Here is a 25,668-nt window from a genome sequence, read left to right as displayed (position 1 = left end):
TTGGAAAGCACTGATTACTTGGTTGTAGTCTAAAGGAACATAAGCAATGTGAAAGACCCTAAAGGCCACGGAAATTAAAATCAGAGAAAAGGATATGAAATGTAATGTATTAATGGATTTTAGTCCCATTAAGCTTTTATTTTTGCGAGAGGGTTCAAAGGAGAGCTTTAATACAGATGAGACTTGAGGCTTTTGAAGAGGATCTAAGTCTTGATGAAGTTATTCAAACTCAAATCTTGAAAAAATAATCATGGTAGGCCCTAGGGTCTTCAAAAACTTACACTTGATGCCTTAAAACAAAACACACAAAAAATGCTACTAGCAAGTCTAATAAAAGTTTTTAAGGGTTTTGAAAAGCTATAGCTCTTTGACCAGTAATCCATCAGATTGCTAGATTCTATGCTGAAAGAGCAAAAGAAGAAAACAAAAAGAAAAAAGAAAAGGAAAGAAAGAGATTTTAAAAAGATACAGTGTACAGAATGGCTAAATATGTTTATTGGTTTATCACTTTGATTAATATTCTTCACTTCAAATTGCAACTGAATTTAAAGTTCTCACAGAACCACCATGGGCTGTAGTCAAATAAACTGATTTAAGGATAATTTCCTGAATTTCTTTCACTGCTTGCTATTCACGACATTTGATTGTCTTAAAGGGCTTTTAATTTTTGAAAGCATGGCCAAAATATTTGTTTGATGAGACAGCATAAATGAACCTGATTTTGTGGGGTAGAGAAAGAAGCTAAATTAAGACTATCACGGTTTGAAAATATTTAAACAGGGAGAAAAATTAACAAAGCCTTAGAATGAAAAAATTCAGACCACTTTGCAAGTTCAAATGAAAAACATATAGTAAATCTCACTGACTACTCCTGTACTCATTCTAACTTGTTTCTTTTATTTTATCTGCTCCAGTACATCTGCTTTTTTTCTGTGAAAAAAAATAAGTTTTTAAAAATTAATAATAATAATAGCAATTTATATTTACTGAGTCTATACTTTGTGCCAGGCACTACTCCAAGCACTTTAGATAGATTAATTCATTCAGTCCTCAAAAAACTCCCAGGAATTACTATTACTATTATCCCCAATTCACACATGAAGAAACTGGAGGTACAGCGAAGTGAAGACATTTCAGGTAGTTTACCTAGCTAGTAAAGAGTGGAGTCAGGATTCAAACTCAGGCCCTCCAGCTGTACAGCACCAACCTACACCCACTACTCTACAAAACTGCTTTCATTACACAAAATTTTCCAGAATTAGGGCTTTCTTTAACTCAGCATTGTGCCATGTCACAATCTTTCACTACATATTCTCACTAAAGTGTAGCAACTAATTTAAGTTTCCCATCAGTAGTCATGTTGAATCAGTTTCAGACATCACTACTCAGAAGTGACATCCTATAGGAACGTCAAGCAGTTTAAAAATAAAGCATGCCACTTAAACATTAACAGTGGTAGGGGATTATAGATGACTCCTCCTTTTGGGGGGATATACACATATTTTTTTTCCTAAATTCTATTTTTTTGTACAGTGGACATGGATTACTTACACAATTTTTAAAAAAGGTTTTTTAAGCATGTCCTCACCATTATTACCATTAATATATATTAACTTATAATAAAATTATTAGATAAGTTTGTACTTCCTCTATTTGAAGAGAAAAAAATTCAAGGTAGAGTTGGCTTTATGGTAATAATGAATTAATAATAACTATTATTTACTTAACACCTAATATAGGCAAATCTTTTACATACATTTACTCTTCAGTAAATTCCTATTTTATAGATGAAGAGATTGAGGCTTAGGATGAATAAAAAATTTAATTAATAGAACAGCTAGTAGATATTGGAGCCCAGATTCAAATCTGTGTTTATTGCTCTAGAGTCCTTGTTCCTTCCACTGTACAGTGAATGTACCTTCTCCAAATGCCAAAATATGTCTTTTGTTATTAAACACACTGAAGAAATCTTTCTAAAATTTGGGAATTCTTAAATAGAAAATACTGAACATAAATTATTTAAGTTCAGTCAGGGTTATCATTTTGAATATCCATGAGCACAGAGGTGTTCTCATCTAAGTAAAAGAGCCCGGGTTGCTACAATTTTAAAATTACTTGTTCGGCTTTCTCTCTTCTTGTCCACACTTGTCAATGTGCCTGAGTCTATAGGAGCACTTGGCCCATTCAGAATTAGTTGCTTCTAATACACTGTGGAGTTAGATACCAGTTAATTAAGCATGTTACAACTGTGTCTAAATGTAAATAAACTGAATGAGGACCTCAGAAAAAGCATATAGCTTTTGTGTCTTCTAATTTGGGAGCTCAGGTAATTTTATTTCTCAGTTATGAGTAACCTGAAGTTGGTGAATAAATGACCAGTAGATAAGTTAGCTCTCAGTATTTAAATACAGGGATGACAGATTGTATACACATACTATATTAAACCACTTTACTGCACTATGAATTTTTTTCAGATTTAAAAGATACCTCAATAATAATCTGGTACAATCTCCCATACAATGAGAAATACCCTCTACAACATTCCCGACGTTTGATCTCTGCTTAAGCGGCCCTAATAACTTGGAGTTCACTGCCTCGACACAACCTGCTCCACTGTTGACTAGTTCTGTCTATAGCTTCTCTCATTTAGAACTAATTTTGGTGACAACAGAGAACAAACGTACTTCCTATGGAGTTTCTCCAACTCTTCCAAAGTCTTCTATTTTCTGAACAAAATAGTCCCAGTGCCCTCAACCTAGATCATCACAGTTGTCCTTTTATATAATCACAAAATTGATTAAAAACAATTCTCTTGTTCTTCAAGGTTTATCTAATAATTAATATACAAAAGATGATTGTTTTGTAGTTAATGGGTCTAGTTAATCCATCTTGGTCATACACAATTGGAATGCTAGGAAAAGCTTATGGACCTAGTTTAATTCAAATTGAATTCAAAAGCAACACACTTTTCAGTTCTTCCTTCTTTCTCCCCCACACAAAACAATGCTACAAAACAGAATCTTTAAAGATATCCTTAACCATAATCTTGCATGTTACTAGATTTTAACTTTCTCATTCTCAGGCTTTTGTCTACCTTCACATCACCTGGACCCTGTGAATGATCTTAAAACTTCCAAAATTCTTCAAGCTGTTCTCACAATTACAAATTACCCCATAACAGACCCAGCTCTGAGGCTTGAAAATTCTTTTTCTTTCTCTTGCATTAACTGGATGTCTTCCTATGTGAAATTTGTGGTTTTCACATAAAATATATATGAAAAAAATACATATGTGAAATAATATACACATTTTTTGATATATAATGTATCATATATCTATGTGCATATACATACATACACACACACATCTCAATTCTATGTTCTCTACATATAACTTATGTTCATCTCCTTTCTTTCTATAAGTCACCTTTACCATATTCATCTTGACTCAGGAAAACACGGTCTACCCTTGGATCCAACCCACTGCTATCCATTCTCCTAGCAAAAATAAGGACTCCCACTCTAGGCATTCTGCCCCATGATTTCCCCCTTGTGGCCAGCAGCGATTGGTCCCACGGATCTCAAGAAGCAAAGCATCATTTAATAGAAATGATTATATGCAAAATAGTCTGCCAAGGTGTGATTTAATTCACCTGGCATACCATAACCTGTTCTAGTCCATTAATCATGACTCAGCCCCTAGATTAGCAGCCTTCATTTTGCTTTTAACAACATACACAATCATGTATTTCATATGATAGTGGTAATCATATAAGTACGTATCTTACATAGCCTATTCTTAAGCAAGTTTCAAATAAAATCCTTCCACTAACAAAATGAAGACTATTACATCTTTAAATTTCTTGTATAACTCATTTTACTGACCCACTACTCTTACTCCAAATTTCCCCCAACGAAAGTGTGGAGAGATAAAGATGGCTAGAGAACTAAAAGTCACCGGAAATTTTTTCTGAGTTCCAAGGCAGATAATCAGCCAATTTAAAGTACTATTCTCAATACAGAATGAGATGATCCAAATATATCTAAATGGTCTTTCCGGTTTCCTGATTAATATAACAGAACAAGCCATTTTTTTTTGAAATGCCTGAAGCCAGTTCCAGACATCAAGAACAAAGTGAAATAATAACAGTAAGATTTGTTTGAAGAGTAGAGTCTCTAAATAGTAATTCAAATCAAAGTCCACCACATTCAGTAATAAGGAGAGGCTCAGAACCATGCCAATGCAACACAAACACAGCTTGCAAACAAAAGTAACAACATCCGTATCACCTGGGCGGGGGGGGGGGGGGGGTCAGCCAGTGGTATGAATTGAGTATGAGCACTGAATTCAGCAACACTATGCACCTAAGGTATTCACGAAATCTTACTATGAATAATCATATAATGTCAAGGTTAAAAATCTGTTAAAATATCCCCAAACCTCTCAGGCAGCTCTGAAATAAACTTAACTCACTTGTGCAACTCCATTCCTTCCAAACAGTGCAAATAATCATAAGGACAAAAGTCATAAGGAATAATAGTGGGCTCCCATAAATAGCCTAAAGCCTTGCTGTTTGTTTCTTAGTATTATAAAAATAACAATATGTTCATGGTAAAATAAATAAATAAATAAATAAATAAATAAATAAATAAAAACCAATCCACCAGAAAGAGAATACAGAAAAAATATGCCTTCTTCCTACTATAGACTTCTGGTCTCATTCCCTGGGGTTACCTGTCAACAGTTCCTTACACAGATTTGAAGAAATTTTACAAGTATATATAGAAATATATGATTTTAAAAACACAAATGAAAACATGCTATACATACAGTCCTATATTGTTTTTCTCAGTTAACAATGTATCTTACAGATTTTTCCATATCTCCACCTATGGATTCATGCTTAGAGTAGCAAATACTACATTATATGAAGGCATTTACTTAACCAGACCTCTGCTGAGGGATGTTTAGGTTATTTCTAGTTGTTGTTGTTGTTTTTAAATTTCAAATAATATGGTGATGAATATCTTTATATACAAACTTTTGTGTGCAAGTGCAAATATATCTGCAAGATGAATTCCAAGAGGTAGTCTATTTTTAGAAGTGAACAAATTCTAAACAAGAAGCCAGTTTATCTACAGAGGAGACCAGGAAAAACTACAAGTTTAATAATTAGTAATTAAAAGGTGCCTAATATTATTGCAAAGTTGGAAGTTAAAAGTTTTGAAAATTAAAAACTCCTCAGCTAGGAAAGATAAACTAGAAAAAAAAAAAGAGAACCTTTATCCCTGGGTCAGAAAGTCAAAAGGCCTGGAGAATGAATCATCTAAGATATTTTTTAAAAGAACAAAGAAGAAAAAAGAAAAAACAAAATAGCATAATAATCCAGGAGTTAAAAAAAAAAAAAGAGATTTAGGGGGCCCTTTTCTTGCTTTAACCTAAGGAATAAAATTGGCTAGATTTGGGACACCTACTGTTACAGAGCCGAACTTGGATGTGAGATGATTTAAATGACTGTTTGAAGCTACAGGGTTGATATATTCCACCAGGCTCTAAAATGTTGAAAGGAGATCTCCCCTTCACCCCCAAAGAAAATAGAGCAATAATCTTCCAGGAATAACATAACTAGTCAATCTCCTTAATTTCTGATCAGTTTTACAGAGAAATAGTAACAATTGCCTCATATATACTGAACAAAGCTCAAACCTCTTTGGAAGGTCCAGATTAAAACATAATTTAAAGAGATTCAGCCTATATATTTCAACCACAATCCCACAATTTTCTAAACCAATCCAGGGCTATTTCTCACCTAACATAAAATAGTTAACAACTTACCTTTCCCAAAGTACTAGGATTTGAATGCCAAAACACAAACTGATTCATGTTTTTGTCCATTAATGGTCCGTGGATTTCTTTAAATGAAGTCCATGTTAGCACCCACAGATATCAGAGTTCTGCAAAACTGAAAACCTCAAGAATGTCAATGCACATACCTAAGTTACCACTTGGATACCAATTTATTATGAATAACAGTTATAATAATTATTATGAATATAGGCATTTAGATGTGCAAAATTAGTGGACATGATATCGAACAGCACATTGAGGCAGCAAAATTAGACTTTATGACATTAACATAAATCTAGAGGATCTCAAAACATTACTTTGTACCAAATTTATATGTATCCTAAAAGTGGCACCATAATAAGAGCACACAAAGGTGGCGATGATTTGGATACCAACAATTTCTGAAAGTTGGGAAAACAAGGTTTAAAGGCAGGCAAACTTTTAAAAATTAGATGACTTCAAAAAGATATTCACAAGTCTAGTTTTAGCTTTTTCCAACCTATTTTTAAGAACATCTTAGATTGTTAAATCTAATAATGCTTATTATTTTCTTCTTTGTAAAAAACAAACAAAAAGCCATAAATTCAGGTTTTCCTACTCCAGTATATCCAATCTAATAATAACATTCTAGAACCACTTAGGAGCTACTATCTCATTTGATAGCATGAAACCCATATACACAGTCACTTCCCTAGATCTAGATCAATCACTGCATCTAGATCTCATTCATACCCAGATCTCACTACACAGCCTGAGGTGTCATCTGCACTTTTTTCCTATTTGACAACCAAAAAGAATCTAGTTACACTACTTGTTCTTTAGGTCTATGCCCACTCTTTATCCCATTCAAGACACCTAAACAAATACTTTACAAAGCAAACAATTTAATCCTCAGGGATTAAATTAAAACAAGGGTTTTGGAAGCCTCCTACAACTGTTTGGAAGGAGTTAATCTTTATGTGTACCCACCACGCGAAACCTCTGACTGGATTTTTTATAGATTACTATTTTCATCTTTGTTATGAAATACTTCTCATTTACATCTCAAATGTAAAAAGTACCTCAATTTAAGAAAGAAAACTTTACGAAAAAGAAAAGCAAGTTCATATTACTGAAAAAAAGAAAGCACTTAGAACATTAATTAGAAGCTCAGTGCTACAACTGCAGCTTATCATTTGATGACCAACTCCTGCCCGGTATCATTCACCTGGAAGTTATTCCCAGAAAAGTAAAGGTACCTGAAAAAAGCGAACTTGATCGCCTTTCCTCTCTACCCACCCCAGAGAAAAATATTGACACATTTCTAAACGTCAATAATCACAAAACAATAACAACCCCATCCCAAATCTCTACTGCACTGACATCCTCAAAACCACTGGTTAGCAAACTAAAGCGGGCATCACTTCTACTTTCAGAAGTAAGAACACCAAAGTTCAGAAGTTCCCCCAGCTGAGCCAGAATTGCTTTCCTGTGTTCATTAATTCATTTGACAGCATCTAAAGATGCCTAATAGTGGCAAGTCACTGTTCTGGATTAATAGATGAAAAGACCATGCCGCTGTCCCCTACCAGCAGAACAGGATGGGGGACGGAGCAGGTGGGAAATGAACTCTAGGTCAGCTCATCTCAGTGCCCAGGCTCCATCTCTTCACCCCCGAGCGCCAATACTTACGAGCCTGTGACCCTGCCCCCAGCCATGACCTATTCCTAGAAGACTCAGCGTGTCTGTATTTCCTCAACGATCTCGGCCCTCACGACCCCGTTCCCAAATTTCCACGTATACCTATCTCTCCAGGGAGTCGCACGCCAAGAAGCCTTTCCTCCAGCCCCCACCTCAAGCGAGATCCACGTTTCCCCGTCCGAACCTGCAGCTTGGAGCAAACTGAGCCGCTAACCCCAACTTCCACCCTTGACCGGTCCAAGTTTGGCCCGCAGGTTACCTACCTGGGATACAAGGTTCCACGGTGACCGCGGACGCCCCGCCCCGCCCATCGCGACGCCCTCCATAACCAGGTACCGCCTCCAGGGCGTAACTTCCGGGCGTCGAGTCCTGCCCGAACTCCTCCGGGCCCTGCAGTCCCGCTAAGCGCCCAACGCCGCTAGTTGACGTCACTTCCGGCCTGGTCCTCGGCTCCTGGGGGGCCCAGACACTTCCGAAGACTGGGTTAGCCCGTTTTTTTCCGCTTGCTTTCCTGAGCTCCGGCTGTGTAGTCCAGCCGAGAGAAGTGCATGTTTTTGTTTTTCAAACTTCTTTGCCGGCTTCTGCAGCCTTCTCGTCTACGCTCACTTCTTTCTGCTCGTTCTGTACCTTGAGCTCATCGCTGTTCTACAGACTCGTCAGGCCCCTCAGAGAATCACAAGGTTTTCTCAGTCTTGCTCGAGTGACGCTGCCTCCCACTTGTAACGGTATTACCTAGGCAAGTGACTTAACCTCTCGGTGCCTTTCCCTCAAGCGTGAAACAGATAGTACATGGAACATAAAGCTGGTGTGTGTGTATTACCTGAGATAATAGATGGAAAGCGCTGGCACAGTAAGAGCGTTCAATGGGTGTTAACTGTTACAGTTGGAACATACAGTGGGTAAAGGAGGTTGGAACCGGTTTTCCTGTTAACGTTAGCTTTTAATTAAGTGATTAATTAATGATGCCTGGTACTTTCCCTTCTGAATTGTGAGCTCCTCCAGACAAAGATGGGATTTTCTATGAGAATCAATTTCAACGCTACTTGAAATCACATGCTTAGTTGTTGTGCTAGTTACTGGGGGAAAGATGAATAAAACCCAAACCCTGACCTCAAAAAGGTGGAGATGCTCGATAAGTTATTATGGGAGGAAGAAAGTCAACCCAGGAAAAAAAACAGGTGGGACAACCTGAGCTGACGACTTATGTTTAGAACAAAAAATTCGCAGAATGTTAGAACTGAAAAGAACTTTAGGGATAATTTTATTATTTAGTCAACCTCTTGATGTAACAAAGAAGGAAAATTGGATCCAAAGAAGCAACTGACCAGAAGTCACACAATTAGTGGCAGGGCTTAGAACCAGAAGTGAAGTCTAAAAATGCTCACTACCTTCCTACATTTCCAAAATATGCCTCAAGGGTTAAAAAGGTAAAAGCAGATTCACTTGCAAGACTTCACTCGCAAGACTTCACTTGCAAGTGAAAAGGGCTAGGAAAATCTCAGTCCAAGAGAGAGGAGAGCAATGGAACCCAGCAGTGGCCACAGGACTCTAATGATCATTTGAATGTTCTAGTCTGGCCACTGCTGGGTTCATTTCAAACACTGTAGCCCCCTCTCCCCTGGCAAACTTCTTATATTTATTCAGAAATGAGGAGTCAAGTATCAACCTCTGTGAGCTCTACCTTCAGTTTTAACTGGCTGGACAGGAATAAGTAATAGATTGAAGCAGTTCCCTAGGGTAAACACGAATACTCTGAATACACTGCCAATAACATGGCACAACTTTTTTTAGACTTCTCTATTGGAAGCAATTTCTCTTAAATATTCCAACTCTGTTTTAGGACTATGACAAAGCTATCATAGGTATTATTATTGAAATTTTGGTTATGAGTCTGTGTTCCAAATAACCAGGTAATCCCATAGACCCATAGAATAATATACTTGGGATAGATGAAATGTAAGGTTTCTTCCAACTCTATTATTAAAAAAAGGTCAATGATACTTTTAATGACTCTATGGACCGTTGGAACTAAATAATTTACTGCAAGACAAAATTAGACAGTGGCAGTCAGTTCTGAAGTCTAAGCCTCATAATTCTATTCATTTATTCATTCATTCAGGAGAGACACCAGGCCAAGCATTAGGGATACAGAGATGAATACAGTAACCTGCTGCCTTTGAGGAGCTTTCTATCTGGTAAGGGAGGCAGACCTTTTAATGAAAAAATAATTCCGTGTTAATGTTATCAGAGGTCCATCTAGAGCCACTCATCCAACCAACCTTTTTCTCCTTTGCCGCCAACATACCGTAACTTGATAAAAATAAGTATAAAATATGTTCTAATCGTTTTAAATCATTTGAACCATATGTACACACACACACACACACACACACACACACACACACACACACACACACATATCATGCCACACGGCTTGTGGGATCTCAGTTTCCCGACCAGGGATTGAAGCTGGGCCACAGCAGTGAAAGTGCCAAATCCTAACAACTAGACTGCCACGGAGCTCCCAAGCCACATTTTTGAGTCAGACGATCACAGTTTACACAGGCCTTAGAGTCAGTTTTTTTTGGTTCTGTACCTAGCTCTGCTATTAACTAGCCATTTAACCTTAAGTCACTTCACCTCTTAGCCTTAATTTCCTCTTCAAGGGCCTACCTGGAGTAAACCTTATCTTATTCTGTCTAGTAGGAAAAATACGTATCTTCCACTGTGACCACTAGATAGCTTATTCGCTTTGCTTTTCTTTCCCTCTCTCACTCACCCCTTTCACTTTCTCTTCCTTTCTCTCTTTCTTTCTTTCTTGTTAGCTTCTGTAACCAAAGCCTTTATTATACCACTTATCTGACCAACCATCGATACTGGTAAAAATTGAGTATCCAAGACTCCGGGCGAGAACAGGTCTAAAATGTTTGTTGAATGAATGAAAGAAAGAATGGAGTCCAGGACTACTTCTGGACCCTTCTATCCCTTACTATTACTCTCCACTACTACTGCCCCTTTCTTCTATAAAAATACTTCCTCTTCTTAAAGTGGTGGCAGTGGGAAGAGGAAGAAAAGATGAAACAATAGATAGGTGTTGAGTTGGGAAGAGAATGGAGAAAAAGGCATTGCTTCACATCTCAAAACAAACATCACTGCACTCTGGTATTTATGGATGAAATAATATAATGCCTGAGACTTATTTTAAAACAATATGTGAGGGTTCAGATGATAAAGATTGGTTATATATTGATATTGTTGAAGGTGGGTATCTTGGGTTTCATTATATTCTTTCTATTTTTTTGTGTGTATTCTTGAAAATTTCCACAGTACAAAGTTAAAAATAAGATAGACCATGAGTGCATTTCCCTTCACGTAGACATGACCAAGTTGAAACTACCCCACTGAATTTCAATTAGGTTGCTTTTGCCTGATGTTACAGGAAACTTGTCACAGACTGGGTTTTGCGGAAGTAGACACTGATGTGGAGATGGGGAGAAAGATTTGTATTAGGAATGGACGAAAGCAGGCTTGGCCAAAGAAGGAAGTTGAACTGGTATTCAAGTCCAAGGAATCTTCAGCCCACCTGGGTATAACCATCAAAGTATCTTGTGTCAGGCTGAAATGGCCATCCCTTTATCATGGATGCAGTCTGCCCCAGAAAGGGTGTAATCTCAAGCGAGGTGGCTCTCTGCAGCTGAGGCAGACCCTGAAGAAGCTGACAGCTGGGGGCTGCATGCTGCCCACATTTCCAGAGCTTCACAGCAAGTCCTCCTTCGAGGGGGACTTGGCAGCATATCTTGGCCTCTTCCACAAAACACAACGTATACTGGCTTAAACAACAGGGGGTGTATTGACGTCTCTGAGTGCACTGTTATGACAGGCATTGGGGTTGGTTGCTCCAGCAACTCAATCATATCATCCAGGACCCTTGTTTCTTTGCCTCTTTGCCCTGCCTTCAGTAGCATTTGCTTCCGCTTACGGTCGGCTTCCCTCAAGGTGGCAAATGGCCGTAGCAGCTCATCTTCACATGTTTACACAGTGCACGCGCTCAGAGGGGATGGACACACATTCAGTAATTCCAGGGTGATTCTCAGGCTAGAAGAGAGAAGAATATATGTTAATTTATGGACTGGGCACTCTATAACTTTTATCCTCTTAATTGTAGTATAGGGCTTTACATTAGTCGCCATTAATGTCATGCTGACGCAGCCTCACAATAGAATTCTGCATCAGTTTAGGACAGACAGGGTAATACTGCAGGAAGTAAATGACCCCCAAACCTAAATGTCTTAGAACAATTCAGATTAATTTCTCACTCATGCTACTTACATTCCTAACTTACATTCCGAACTTACATTGCTCTGGTTGTGCCAAGAGACTCTGTTCATTTTGATCACTCGGAAACCCAGGCTAATTGAGCAACCAGTGTTTTGAACATTTCCAGTAGCCAAGCCAGAGGGAAAAGGCTTCCAGTAAAGCAGGCATTAACTTAATGCTTCCACTGCTTCTGCTCACATTTTATAGGCCACAGCAATGTCACATGCCCTCACTTCACGGTGCAGGAAGTGCAATCCTACCATGGGTAAGAAGAAGAGAAAACTAGAATATTTGTGAACAACACCAATGACTATTAGAAAGCCAGCTCTATATTTTAGGTCTTAGTGATTACAAATTCATCTCGAATTCAAGTGTACCAATCTGTGGATAAAGTACAAAGCAGCAGGAAAATTCCTCAACAGTTTATTTCATTTAATTCTAATATTATATTGTGAGCAGTTATATTCTATATATGCATGAAATTATTCTGACATTCTTAGTTGCCCAGCTTGAAAAATAATAGAGTTCAAGGTGGAAGCAAGTCAAGAACACTGTAGCGAACTACTCAAAGCTTCCCTCATGAGTTTCTTAACCAAGGATGTGCATTAAAGTTCTCTGGGGAGCTTTATAAAATTGCCAATCCACCCAGAATCAGAATCTCCCCGAGGGAGTGCCTGTTGTGTGCATTTTCAAAATGCATGCTTCTCCTCCCACCTCCCTCAGTTAAGATCTACTGTCCCATAACACCATGAAGCAGGCAACATGAGGGCAGGTACCATGTATGCTTTTGCTCACATTGCATTAACAGCACCTAGCACACAAAACTGCTCCATAAAAATATGATTGGTCAAATATTTATTCATAAAACATACCTATCAAGTAACCCACATCATATCCACAAGGATTCCATTATCTAGCCATGTTAAATCTCTCTAGGAGTCTCAGTACAACATTTTCTGACCTTCCAATGTATTAATCCTGTCAAAGACTGAAATGAAATTAATTTGGCATATCTTGTTCTTAGTGGACACTGTATGTTTTTGATAATCACAAATTCTTTTTCACAAACCATCTCCTTAATGAACTACTCTAAAATTTCATAAAGTTTTGATTTTAAACTCAACAGTCAACAACATCTTTTGCCATCTTTTTGCCTACTCAAAAATCAAAACATTTGCCCACCCCTAGTCTTCTGGCCCCTTTCCTTTCCCTTGGGATTTCCCATTGCTACAGTCACATCAGCACAATCTCCAGGCATAAAAACAAGGCACTTTGATGGGAAAACGTGGAAATAAGTACTAGTTGCTAGAACGTTTGATGATTATATTAATGGGAGGTATGAGTTGTGCCAGCCTGTTTTACTTTGACCTTAACAGTGCATGGTGCAAGGGTGAGTCAAAAAATATCTGCACTCTGGCTGTAAAATTTATCTTATTAACTATTAGAAAAGAGAAATACATCATTTTTTGACATAGTATCCTTGCTTTTCAATACACTTTGTCCATCTGTCAACCAGCTTTGGTATTCCCTCATTAAAAAATGTTTTAGGCTGAGCTATGAGCCACGAATGTGCCTCTGTCTTCACTTCTTTATCAAATGTGAATCTTCATCCTCATTTGGCTGCTTTCAGGGGACCAAACAGGTAAAAATCTGTTGGAGCAAGATCAGGGCTATAGGGGGGATGCTTTAACACCTCAAAACGAAGTTTTTGCAGAGTGTGGACAGTGTGGACAGAAGTGTGTGGGTGTGCATTGTCATGCAAGATCACAACACCCTTGTATAGCAGTCCTCTGCATTTAATCTGAAGTTAGGCTTCAGCTCTTCAATAAGCATCTCAGTGTAACAAGCACTGTTGATTGTTAAACCTTTGAACCATGGCTGATTTGCAAATGATTTGCCACATAATCCACTGTCACTCATCTATTTGATAGAATCATTTCACGTGTATGCTCAGTGTTGTCATCAGGCATGAACGTGGACAGGCATCCAGCTCCTTCTTGATGGCTAACACTTGTGCAACCCTCCTTGAACTTCTCTGTCCATTCATAGACACTTCTTTGTGACAAAACACTTTCTCCATACTGCGCACAAAGTCTTCAATAAATAATGGCATCAGGTGCACCCTCAGACCACAAAAAATGAATCACTGCACGCTGCTCTTCTTTCATGCAAATCACAAGCAGGGCATCCATTTTTGCTCTCACCGCAGTTACAAATGAACTGATATAACACGTTTACACCTGCACAGCAGTGACTGGGGAGACAGTAGCCTTGAACGGAAAGCACTGATAAGACAGTGCGGCCAACAGAAATTTTAATATAACCAGAGTGAGGATAATTTTTTACTCACCCTCGTATATTAGTTTGAATCCTGTTTGGTATTCAGAGCAGTTGGAAATACAATCCTAGAGGAAAAACACAAATTATTTTAACTCATCTCAAAGGAACATAATACTAATAATGTCTAATAGCATGACTATTTTTACTGAGTGCTTTTCGTAAGCCAGGCAGATTCTAAATGTGTATTCACTCAAAAAAAGGGAGAAGACCACACTCAGTAACAAAGAAGGATACAATATAACTCATATTTAAGAACAACTAGCTTAATAATTTAACCAATGGGCAAGTATTGTCAAGGATTTGGAGAAATTGGAAACCTCAGACATTGCCATATGTATTGTATGCTAAATGGTGCTAAACAGTTTGGCAGTTTCTCAAAAAGTTAAACACAGAATTACCATATAACCAAGCTATTCTACTTCTAGGTATATGCCCCAGAGAATTAAAAACATAGTTTACGTTAGAAAGTATATATAATGTTCATAGCAACATTATTTTTTTTTCAGATCTTTGTTGGAGTATAATTGCTTTATGATGTTGTGCCAGTTTCCGCTGTTCAACAAAGTGAATCAGCTGTATTTATACATATGTCCCCATATCCCTTCCCTCTTGAGCCTCCCTCCCACCCTCCCTATCATACCCCTCTAGATCATCACCAAGCACCAAGTTGATCTCCCTGTGTTATACACCAGTTTCCCACTAGCTATCTATTTTACATTTGGTAATGTAATATATGTTAATGCTACTCTCACACTTCATCCCAGCTTCCCCCCGCCCCACCCCCCGTGTCCTCAAGTCCATTCTCTATGTCTGCGTCTTTATTCTTGCCCTGCCACTGGGTTCATCAGTACCATTTTTTTAGATTCCATATACATGAGTTAGCATACGGTGTTTCTCTTTTTCTAACTTCACTCTGTATGACAGGCTCTAGGTTCATCTAACTCACTACAAATAACTCAATTTCATTCCTTCTAATGGCTGAGTAATATTCCACTGTATATATGTGCCACATCTTCTTTATCCATTCATCTGTTGATGGACATTTAGGTTGTTTCCATGTCCTGGCTATTGTAAATAGTGCTGCAGTGAACACTGTGGTACATGTATCTTTTTGAATTATGATTTTCTTATGGTGTATGCCCAGTAGTGGTATTGCTGGGTCATATGGTAGTTCTAATTTTAGTTTTTTAAGGAACCTCTATACTGTTTTCCATAGTGGCTGTACCAATTTACATTCCCACCAACAGTGCAGGAGGTTTCCCTTTTCTCTACACGCTCTCCAGCATTTATTGTTTACAGATTTTTTGATGATGGCCATTCTGACTGGTGTGAGGTGATACCTCATTGTGGTTTTGATTTGCATTTCTCTAATGATTAGTGATGTTGAACATCTTTTCATGTGTTTGTTGGCCATCTGTATGTCCTCCTTGGAGAAAGGTCTATTTAGGTCTTCCACCCATTTTTGGATTGGGTTGTTTGTTTTTTGATATTGAGCTGCATGAGCTGCTTGTGTATTTTGGAGATTAATCCTTTGTCAGTTGCTTCATTGACTAATATTTTCTCGTATTCTGAGGGTTCTTGTTGTCTTGTTTATGGTTTCCTTTGCTGTGCAAATGCTTTTAAGTTTCATTAGGTCCCATTTGTTTATTTTTGTTTTCATTTCCATTATTCTGGGAGGTGGGTCAAAAAGGATCTTGCTATGGTTTATGTCATAGCATGTTCTGCCTATGCTTTCCTCTAGGAGTTTTACAGTGTCTGGTCTTATATTTAGGTCTTTAACCCATTTTGAGTTTATTTTTGTGTATGGTATTAGGTAGTGTTCCAATTTCATTCTTTTACATGTAGCTGTCCAATTTTCCCAGCACCACTTATTGAAGAGGCTGTCTTTTCTCCATCATATGTTCTTGCCTCCTTTGTCATAAATTAGGTGATCATATGTGTGTGGATTTATCTCTGGGCTTTCTGTCCTGTACCATTGATCTATATTTCTGTTTTTGTGCCAGTACCATATTGTCTTGATTACTGTAGCTTTGTAGTATAGTCTGAAATTGGGGAGCCTGATTCTTCCAGCTCCATTTTTCTTTCTCAAGATTGCTTTGACTATTTGGGGTCTTTTGTGTTTCCATACAAATTGTTAAAATTTTTGTTCTAATTCTGTGAAGAATGCCATTGGTAATTTGATAGGGATTATGTTGACTCTGTAGATTACTTTGGGTAGTATAGTCATTTTCACAATATTGATTCCTCCAATCTGAGAACATGGTATATTTCTCCATCTGTTTATGTCATATTTGATTTTTTTCATCAGTGTTTTATAGTTTTCTGAATACATGTCTTTTGTATCCTTAGGTAGGTTTATGCCTAGGTATATTATTCTTTTTGTTGTGATGGTAAATGGAATTGTTTCCTTAAATTCTTTTTCTGATTTTTCATTGTTAGTGTATAGGAATTCAAGAGATGTCTGTGCATTAAATTTATATCCTGCTACTTTTCCAAATTCATTGATGAGCTCTAGTAGTTTTCTGGTGCCATCTTTAGGATTTTCTATCTATAGTAGCATATCATCTGCAAACAGTGACAGTTTTAGTTCTTTTCCAATTTGTATTCCTTTTATTTCTTTTTCTTCTCTGATTGCCATGGCTAGGACTTCCAAAACTATGTTGAGCAAGAATCTCGAGAGTGGACATCCTTGTCTTGTTCCTGACTCTAGTGGAAATGCTTCCAGTTTTTTACCATTGAGAATAATGTTTGCTGTGGGTTTGTCATATATGGCCTTTACTATGCTTAGGTAGATTCCCTCTATGTCCATTTTCTGGAGAGTTTTTATCATAAATCGGTGTTGAATTATGTCAAAAGCTTTTTCTGCATCTATTGAGATGATCATGTGGTTTTTACTCCTTAATTTGTTAATATGGTGTATCACATTGATTAACTTGTGTATATTGAAGCATCCTCGCATTCCTGGGATAAACCCTACTTGCTTACGTTATGTTATCTTTCTAATATGTTGTTGGATTCTCTTTGCTTGTATTTTGTTGAGGATTTTTGCATCTATGTTCATCAGTGATGTTGGTCTGTAATTTCCATTTTTTGTGATATCTTTGGTTTTGGTATCAGTGTGATGATGGCCTCATAGAATGAATTTGGGAGTGTTCCTCCTTCTGCAATTTTTTGGAAGAGTTTGAGAAGAATAGGTGTTAGCTCTTCTCTAAATGTTTGATAGGATTCACTTGTGAAGCCATCCGGTCCTGGACTTTTGTTTGTTGAAAGATTTTTTATTACAGTTTCAATTTCATTGCTTATGATAGGTCTTTTTATATTTTCTAATTCTTCCTGATTCAGTCTTGTAAAATTGTACCTTTTGAAAAATTTGTCCATTTCTTCAAGGTTTTACTTTTTATTGGCATATAGTTGTTTATAGTAGTCTCTTATAATCCTTTGTATTTCTGCGGTGTCAGTTATAACTTCTCCTTTTTCATTTCTAATTTTATTGATTTGTGTCCTCTCCCCTTTTTTCTTGATGAGTCTGGCTAAAGGTTTATCAATTTTGTTATCTTCTCAAAGAACCAACTTTTAGTTTTATTGATCTTTGCTATTGTTTTGTTTGTTTCTATTTCATTTATTTCTGCTCTGATCTTTATGATTTCTTTCCTTCCACTGACTTTGGGTTTTCTTTGTTCTTCTTTCTCTAGTTGTTTTAGGTGTAAGTCTAGATTGTTTATTATTTGAGATTTTTCTTGTTTCTTGAGGTGAGATTGAATTGCTATAAACTTCCCTCTTAGAACTGTTTTTGCTGTGTCCCATAGGTTTTGGGTCATCATGTTTCCATTGTCATTTATTTCTAGGTATTTTTTAATTTCTTCTTTGCTTTCTTCAGTGATAGCTTGGTTATTTAGTAATGCATTGTTCAGCCTCTATGTATTTGTGTTTTTAACAGTTTTATTCCTGCAGTTGATTTCTAATCTCATAGCATTGTGGTCAGAGAAGATGCTTGATACAATTTCAGTTTTCTTAAATTTTCCGAGGCTTGATTTGTGACCCAAGATGTGATCTATCCTGGAGAATGTTCCATGTGCACTTGAGAAGAAAGTATATTCTGCCACCTTTGGATGGAATGTCCTATAGATATCAATTAAATCTCTCTGGTGTCATTTAAAGCTTGTGTTTCCATGTTTATTTTCTGTTTGGATGATCTGTCCATTGGTGTAAGTGGGGTGTTAAAGTCTCCTACAATTATTGTGTTACTGTCAATTTCTGCTTTTATGGCTGTGAGCATTTGCCTTATGTATTGAGGTGCTCCTATGTTGAGTGCATAAATATTTATTATTCTTATATCTTCTTGCATTGATCCTTTGATCATTATGTAGTGTCCTTCCTTATGTCTTGTAACAGTCTTTATTTTAAAGTCTATTTTATCTGATGAGTATTGCTACTCCAGCTTTCTTTTGATTTCCATTTGCATGGCATATCTTTTTCCATCCCTTCACTTTCAGTCTGTATGTGTCTCTAGGTCTGAAGTGGGTCTCTTGTAGACAACATATATGTGGGTCTTGTTTTTGTATCCATTCAGCCAGTCTGTATCTTTTGGTTGGAGCACTTAATCCATTTACATTCAATGTTATTATTGACATGTATGTTCCTATTACAATTTTCTTAGTTGTTTTGGATTTGTTTTTATGGGTCTTTTTCTTCTCTTGTGTTTCACTCCTAGAGAATTTCCTTTAGCATTTGTTGTAAAGCTGTTTTGGTGGTGCTGCATTCTCTTAGCTTTTGCTTGTCTGTAAAGCTTTTGATTTCTCCATCAAATCTGAATGAGATCCTTGCTGGGTAGAGTACTCTTGGTTGTAGGTTTTTCTCTTTCAAGACTTTAAATATATCCTGCCACTCCCTTCTGGCCTGTAGAGTTTCTGTGGAAAAATCAGCTGGGAACCTTATAGGTTTTCCTTTGTATGTTATTTTTTGCTTTTCCCTTGCTGCTTTTAATATTTTTTCTTTGAATTTAATTTTTGTTATTTTGATTAATATGTGTCTTGGTGTGTTTCTTCTAGGTTTAATCCTGTATGGAACTCTCTGTGCTTCCTGGAGTTGAGAGACTATTTCTTTTCCCATGTTAGGGAAGTTTTCCACTATAATAGCTTCGAATATTTTCTCAGACCCTTTTTTTTCCCTTCTTTTTCTGGGACCCCTATAATTCGAGTGTTAGTGTGTTTAGTGTTGTCCCAGAGGTCTCTGAGACTGTCCTCAATTCTTTTCATTCTTCTTTCTTTATTCTCTTCCTTGGCATTTATTTCCACCATTCTACTCTCCATCTCACTTATTTGTTCTTCTGCCTCAGTTATTCTGCTATTGATACTTTCCAGTGCATTTTTCATATTGCGTTGTTCATCTCTGTTTGTTCTTTAGTTCTTCTACAGCTTTGTTAAACATTTCTTGTATTTTCTTGATTCTACTTCCAAGATTCTGGATCATCTTTACTATCATTACTCTGAATTCTTTTTCAGCTAGATTGCCTATTCCCTCTTCATTTGTTTTGCCTTGTATGTTTTTACCCTGTTCCTTTGTCTGTGACATATTTTTTGTCATCTCATTTTTTGGGGGGGGCGGGGATGGGTGGGATTGTGTTCCTGTCTCACTGGTTGTTTGGCCTGAGGCTTCAAGCACTGGAGTTTGTAGGCTGTTGAGTTGAGCTGGGTCTTGGTGCTGAGGTGAGAACCTCTGTTAGACCTCACTCTGATGAATATTCCCTGGGGTCTGGGCTTCCCTATTAGTCCAATGTTTTGGAATCAGAGCTCCCACTGCAGGAGCTCAGGCCTGGCCCCAGGCTTGTGAACCAAGATTCCACAAGCCATGTGGGGCAGGAAAAGAAAAAAAGGAGCAGAGCAATAGCAAAATAAAAAATACAATAAGATTAAGAAACTAACAGATATGTTAGAAAAAATTAAAAAAATAGATGAAGCAACAACTGGAAGGTAAAACAGAACTGCAGTACAAAAATGAGGAGGGGGGGAAAAGCCAGAAAAGGCCTTGGCTGTGGGGGTGGGGCTTAGGCAGGGGCGGGGCTTAGGGAGGGGTGGGGCCTATGCTTAGGTCCCACAGGGCCAGAAGGGGGGTGCTGGGGCTTAGGCTCAGTGAGGCAGAGGGGCCCAGGAGGGCCTCTGGTCTTGTGGGCAAAGGACCAGGTCTGGGACCCCAGCAGGCTCCCTGCACCCAAGTTGATGGGGGAAGTGCTAGTCACTTCCCCCAGTCCTCTGATATCAGAGGGCCCCTCCCCCTTGTCCTCTCTTCTTCCCCACTCCCTCCCTCCTAAGGCCCTAGAACCCTTGCAGCTCAAGGTGGCACTTGAAGGTAGGAGACCAGACCTGGAAGCTCAACAGACTTCCTGAGGGCAACTGGGTGAGGGAAATGCAGTCGGCGCTTCCCCAGATCTCCCAATTCCAGAGGGTCCCCAGTCTGCCTCTCTTCCTCTTCCCCCCTTCTCCCTCCCTCCCACTTGCAGAGGTCCTGAGCTGCTGGAAGGGGCCCTGGAGTGTGAAAGACCAGGTCCATGAATCCAGCAGGCTTCCCAGGCTCAGTGGGCGGGGGAAATGCCTTCCCTGCTTCCCTTGATCCTCCAATCCCAGAGGACCCCTCCCCCCATCTGTCTCTCCTCTTCTCCCCCACTTCCCTCCTATGCCCCTAGGACCAATGTGGCCTGGAGGGGCCCTTGGAGGACTGAGGACCAGGCCTGGGAGCCCAACAGGTTTCTCAGTGCCAAGTTGTTGTGGGATTTTACAGAGTGAAGGAAGATACTGAAGCTATACACAGGAAGCAACATTTATTTGTGCCAGCACAGGCTCAGCAGATTTGTATCCAAAGGCTGAGCCCCAAACACAGTGGAGCATTTTCTTTTATGCTTTTTTGTTAACTTTTTATACATTAGGCTTTCTTTGTCCCCCAAATAAGGTAACAAGGAAGGTAGCATGTGATTTGATTGGATACTCTTCTTTCATGGCCTCTGGGCTGTTTTGGAGTTTCAAGGGATATTAGTAACAGAGATATGCAGGAAACATGCAAGAGGAGTTATGGAGTAAACAGGCACATATAGATAACAACTGGACCCAGCTACATTTCTCTCCGGTTGAGTTATGGTCTCTGGGTCCTAAAGCTCCTAGAGTTCCCACCACATTTCCCCCTTTGATGCTTGGACCCCCCTTTTAGGTCCAAGAGCATCATTTTGGCTCAGGTGTTTATATTTCCACAACATCATTGCATGTGTGGCTGTCTTTATTTCAACCATGGCCTCGAGACAAACCTTATCACCAGGGGAGCCAGGCAGGGTAATATTAGGCAAGTTCCCAAGATTAAGAGCATGCCAATTTTGAGGGTTTTGAAGCCCCCCAAAATTGAAAATCATCCTCCAAGTAAGTCTTCTGGGTTCCAGCCTTTGCAGGTCTGGACTGGGACGTAAGCAATCTTTCTCATTTGGTCTGTGATTTTTTTCTATGACCTGCCGTTATCATCTATTTGTAAGCAACAATTGCTCGAGTTTAATTTTCCACAAACCCCTCCCTTGGAGGCCAGCAAGTAATCTAAGGCCAAACACATTTGATAAATGGTATTATGCATGTGGGTCTGCTGTCTGGCCAGTATGTTGAGAGCTTTTGCAGTTTCATTGGTTATGATTCCAACGATGGCCTGTAACGTTATGATTCTGTTTAACATATAGATGGGGGTATGGTAACCCCAGGACCCATCTTCTGCCCAGGTGGCAGGCCCATAATACTGGATTATACATTCGGGGGGGGGGCCATTCATTATCTTTCCAGTCGCCTATCTGTAGGGAACACTACTTCCTTTGGGCACCCTGGCCTTCATGTACCTGAACTCCCAACTGTTCTCCCTTGGCTAGTGGAAGCAGGAAAAAGGATAGATGAATGGACCCCAACATACATGCTCCTTACCAATTTGGGGGAAGTATAGTATAGGCAGTTTTCCCACATATCCAGTATAGTCCACCTGGGGCTTGCCATTGGATGTCTGCACTGACATCATTCCAGGCCTCTCAGAAATGAGGGAAGTTGGATAAGGGGTGCAGATCTGGCTCAGTGTGACTTGGGGATCCCCACCATTGGGTTTTCTGGGCAGTTTTATTATAGAATTTCTGGCCCAGGCATGTCAGGCTCCCAACGGAGGTGTTAAATCATCTTCCCCATCTGGCAAGGCAGTTTTTCCCTATGATTGAGGTTTTAAGGAGCCAAACCCCAGTGGTGGTGCTAGGGTATCCCATCCCATTATAAAGTTCACATGGATCAAGCTCTCTAGCTTCCCAAGGCCATTGATCTCCCGTATTAGTTCCCCCACATACATAGCAAGATGAAATCTTTAGAGACTGGCCTATGGTCTCTGCCAGGGCCAGAAACAGGTTGTTTGTTGTGTCAGGGATGGGTTGTGGGCTACTATTTATTCCCCCATAAAAAGAATGGAAAACTCGGTGGGTTGAAGCTCAAAGGGATATGGTCACCCTTTTGAAATATGATAGTTCCTGGATCTGTGCCCCGCCCATCAATGAGTACTCCAACTTTTTTGGCCATTTTTCCATTTTTGGGTCCTCGGGATTAAGGTTGGTAAAATTGACGGGATTACAGGCCCCTAAGTTACAGTTTGAAGTGGTATTTTTCTTTTGGAGGAGTGCTGCTTTATCTTTTCCCCTCCAGGTGGCCCATGAGACACAACTCCAGTAAGGGCAATAGTAATCTGTGGGGGCGCCACAAGGGCGCCATCTGGCAACTCCTTCACACGTGTATTTATCATGTAGCTGGTATTCCCATTCCCATTGTAAGCCTCCGCATGATTGCCCTATGGCCTTACATACATCAAATAGTACAGATACTGGCATGTGGGGATTAGTAACTTGGGTCCGGGTGATTAGATCCCCACCTTCTTGTGAGTGCCAGACCTCCAACCATTCCTCATAGGGGGAGGACTGTGGGTCGAAACATGTATATTTGTTCCCATGCTGGCAAATGGAGTAGGTAGTCTTATTGTGAGTACAAGTCCCCTGTACTTGTTCCTGGCATGAGAAGTGGGTGTGGTAAAGCAAGGTCCAAGTAACTCCTTGAGCTGACTGAGTTATCCAAAAGCATGGATCACAAGATAGGGAATCTGAGTCTACTTGAGGGGCCCAGATTAAAAACAGCCAATAGCAATAGAACAACTTGCCCACAGGGCAAAGAAAAATGCTAGCAAAACCCTTTTGCGCCATTTCCAGTTGGCTGGGGTTGTCGCTATTAGCCCTAAAGCAAAAACCAGAGCAAGGATTACAGCAAGAGCTGGGGATAAAGGGTAACAATTCATAGAGAATAAGAACAGTCTGTCAATTTGTCTTGCTTGATGGTTGATTCCTGAAGCTTCTGCTGTGCACAGAGCTTCCGGAGTGACTGAAGCAGGGCTGTTTTCTTCCAGGGTCCCAGGCATCGCAACTTGTTTCTTCCAGATGGTCAGCTTGCACGGTGTTGATGGATCAGGGATGCACTCCCAGTCTTGAGAAGCCAGCTTCACTCTGCTGTGGTGAATCCAAGGAGTCACCTTGGCCACCTTAACTGCAGTAAGAGTGGACAGAATGACAGTGAACGGTCCCCTCCAGAGGGGCTTTAGGGGCTAGATATTCCATTCCTTTACCTATACAGCATCTCTGGGTTTAAAGGAATGGGCATCAGTGGTTAGGCTTATGGGTAGATGTTCCCTAACCCAGTGATGTATATCAGTTAGGGTCGAGCCGAGAGCCTGCATTTGTTGTCTTAGAGTTATATTGCCCAATTCCTTTAAGTCTCACCATATACCCCTAATAATGGGAGGTGGACATCCATAAAGAATTTCTTAAGGGGAAAATCCCATCTGTCTATTGGGGCTAGACCTAATTCTTAACAAAGCAATCGGCAACAGCTGATCCCAGTGTAGGTGAGTCTCTTGGCATAGTTTACTCAGTTGTAACTTTAAAATTCGGTTCATTCACTCCACCCTTCCAGAGCTCTGTGGGAGATACACCGTGTGTAGCTTCCAAGTGATTCTTAACCCCTTTGCCACCAATTGCACCACCTCAGCCGCAAATGCCAGCCCATTATCTGATCCCATGGTGATTGGAATTCCGAATTGGGGAATGATTTCTTCCAGAAGAAATCGAGCCACTTCATTTGCCTTTTCTGTGCGGGTAGGAAAAGCTTCTACCCAGCCTGAGAATGTGCACACAAAAACTAACAAATACTTATAGGCGCGGACTCGGGGAAGTTCAGTGAAGTCCACCACAATATTTTCAAATGGAGCTCCCCCTACACTCTGCACCCCAGGGGTGGACTTGGGTCCCTGGTGTGGATTATTTCAGGCACATGTCTCACACTGTTCGCATACCACTCGGGCTATGCTAGAAAGTCGGGGGACTTAAAAGTGTTGGCTCATTGTGGCTTCCAGGGCCGTTTGGCCACTGTGAGTTCCCTGGTGGAACTATTTAACAAAAGCTGGGGCTAGGGCCTGAGGAATTGCTATTCGACTGTCTTCAAATTTCCATCATCTGTCCAGGAGATAACTCCCCTTTTCGGTCTTAAACCAAGTACTTTCATGCTGTGAGTAATTGGGGTCCCATTCTGTCAGGGGACTAGGGAACAACACAGTGGTCAGAACTGCTGCTCCCAGTGTTCTCTTGGAGGCTGCAAACTTTGCCTCTCGGTCTGCTTTACAGTTTCCCCCAGTGACCTCCCACAATGGTGGCCTGTCTTATTGAGAGAGGGCCCAGAGGTTGAGTCACTACAGAACGTTCTGCCCTGGTATCTACCATAAAGTCAATGGGCTGGCCCCTCTACAGTCATTCGGACCATGGACTCCTGAGGGCCTAGCAGAATGGAGCCTGGTCTGTCCTAATCTTCCTCATAGCTTCCCATGGCAACTAGGCCTACAAAATCATCCTCAGGGGCCTCACTCATCCACTGTGCTGGTTGGTACCATCCTTGAACTACTTGCCCTTTTTCCCTCTTTCTAAGGCCAGAATGAGAATTCTCTGATCGGTAGGGGCACTCAATTTTCCAGTGGCCTTCTTGGAAGCAATCGGTGCACTTGTTCCGGCCTAATTGCACCCCTGGGTGAGGCGGTCCTCCCTGCCGTTTTCACTTCTGACCCCGGCCTCGGCCCCGACCTGATGTGTCATCTTTCCAGGAGTGTCCTGACTGTTCCATCAGGGCAGCCGTGAGCAGATCCACCTTTTTCTTTATTTTTCAATCTGCCTCTCGTTTAACTCCCTGGTCCTGGTTGACGAATACCTTAGTGGCAACCTCCAGCAACTGGCTAGCATTCATTCAGGCAAAGCCCTCTAGCTTTTGTAATTTGCGCCAAGTGTCTCCCTGATCCTGACTGACAAAGGCTGCATTAATCATCCGCTGATTCTCAGCTGCCTCTGGGTCAAAGGGGGTGTAAAGGTGGAATGCTTCACATAGTCTCTCATAGAATTGACTCGGGCTC

At 39.9% G+C, this 25,668-nt stretch overlaps 1 protein-coding gene across 3 annotated transcripts in view; it reads right to left on the bottom strand.

The window, feature by feature from the left end:
- The window catches only part of MAP3K13 (mitogen-activated protein kinase kinase kinase 13), a 171,391-nt gene extending 163,575 nt beyond the window's left edge, over positions 1-7,816 (bottom strand). For all 3 annotated transcript variants that reach the window (XM_057738620.1, XM_057738623.1, XM_057738624.1), the window contains exons 1-2: positions 7,791-7,816; positions 5,836-5,962 (exon numbers count right to left, since the gene is read on the bottom strand). The gene's annotated coding sequence lies outside the window, so the exon portion shown is untranslated. The remainder of the gene's footprint in view (positions 1-5,835; positions 5,963-7,790) is intronic.
- Positions 7,817-25,668: the final 17,852 nt, after the last annotated feature.

Source organism: Hippopotamus amphibius, chromosome 6, assembly GCF_030028045.1.
Source record: "Hippopotamus amphibius kiboko isolate mHipAmp2 chromosome 6, mHipAmp2.hap2, whole genome shotgun sequence".
Classification (NCBI taxonomy): domain Eukaryota; kingdom Metazoa; phylum Chordata; class Mammalia; order Artiodactyla; family Hippopotamidae; genus Hippopotamus; species Hippopotamus amphibius.
The sequence above is the reverse complement of the archived record's forward strand: the minus strand, read 5'-3'. Positions and strand labels throughout refer to the sequence as shown.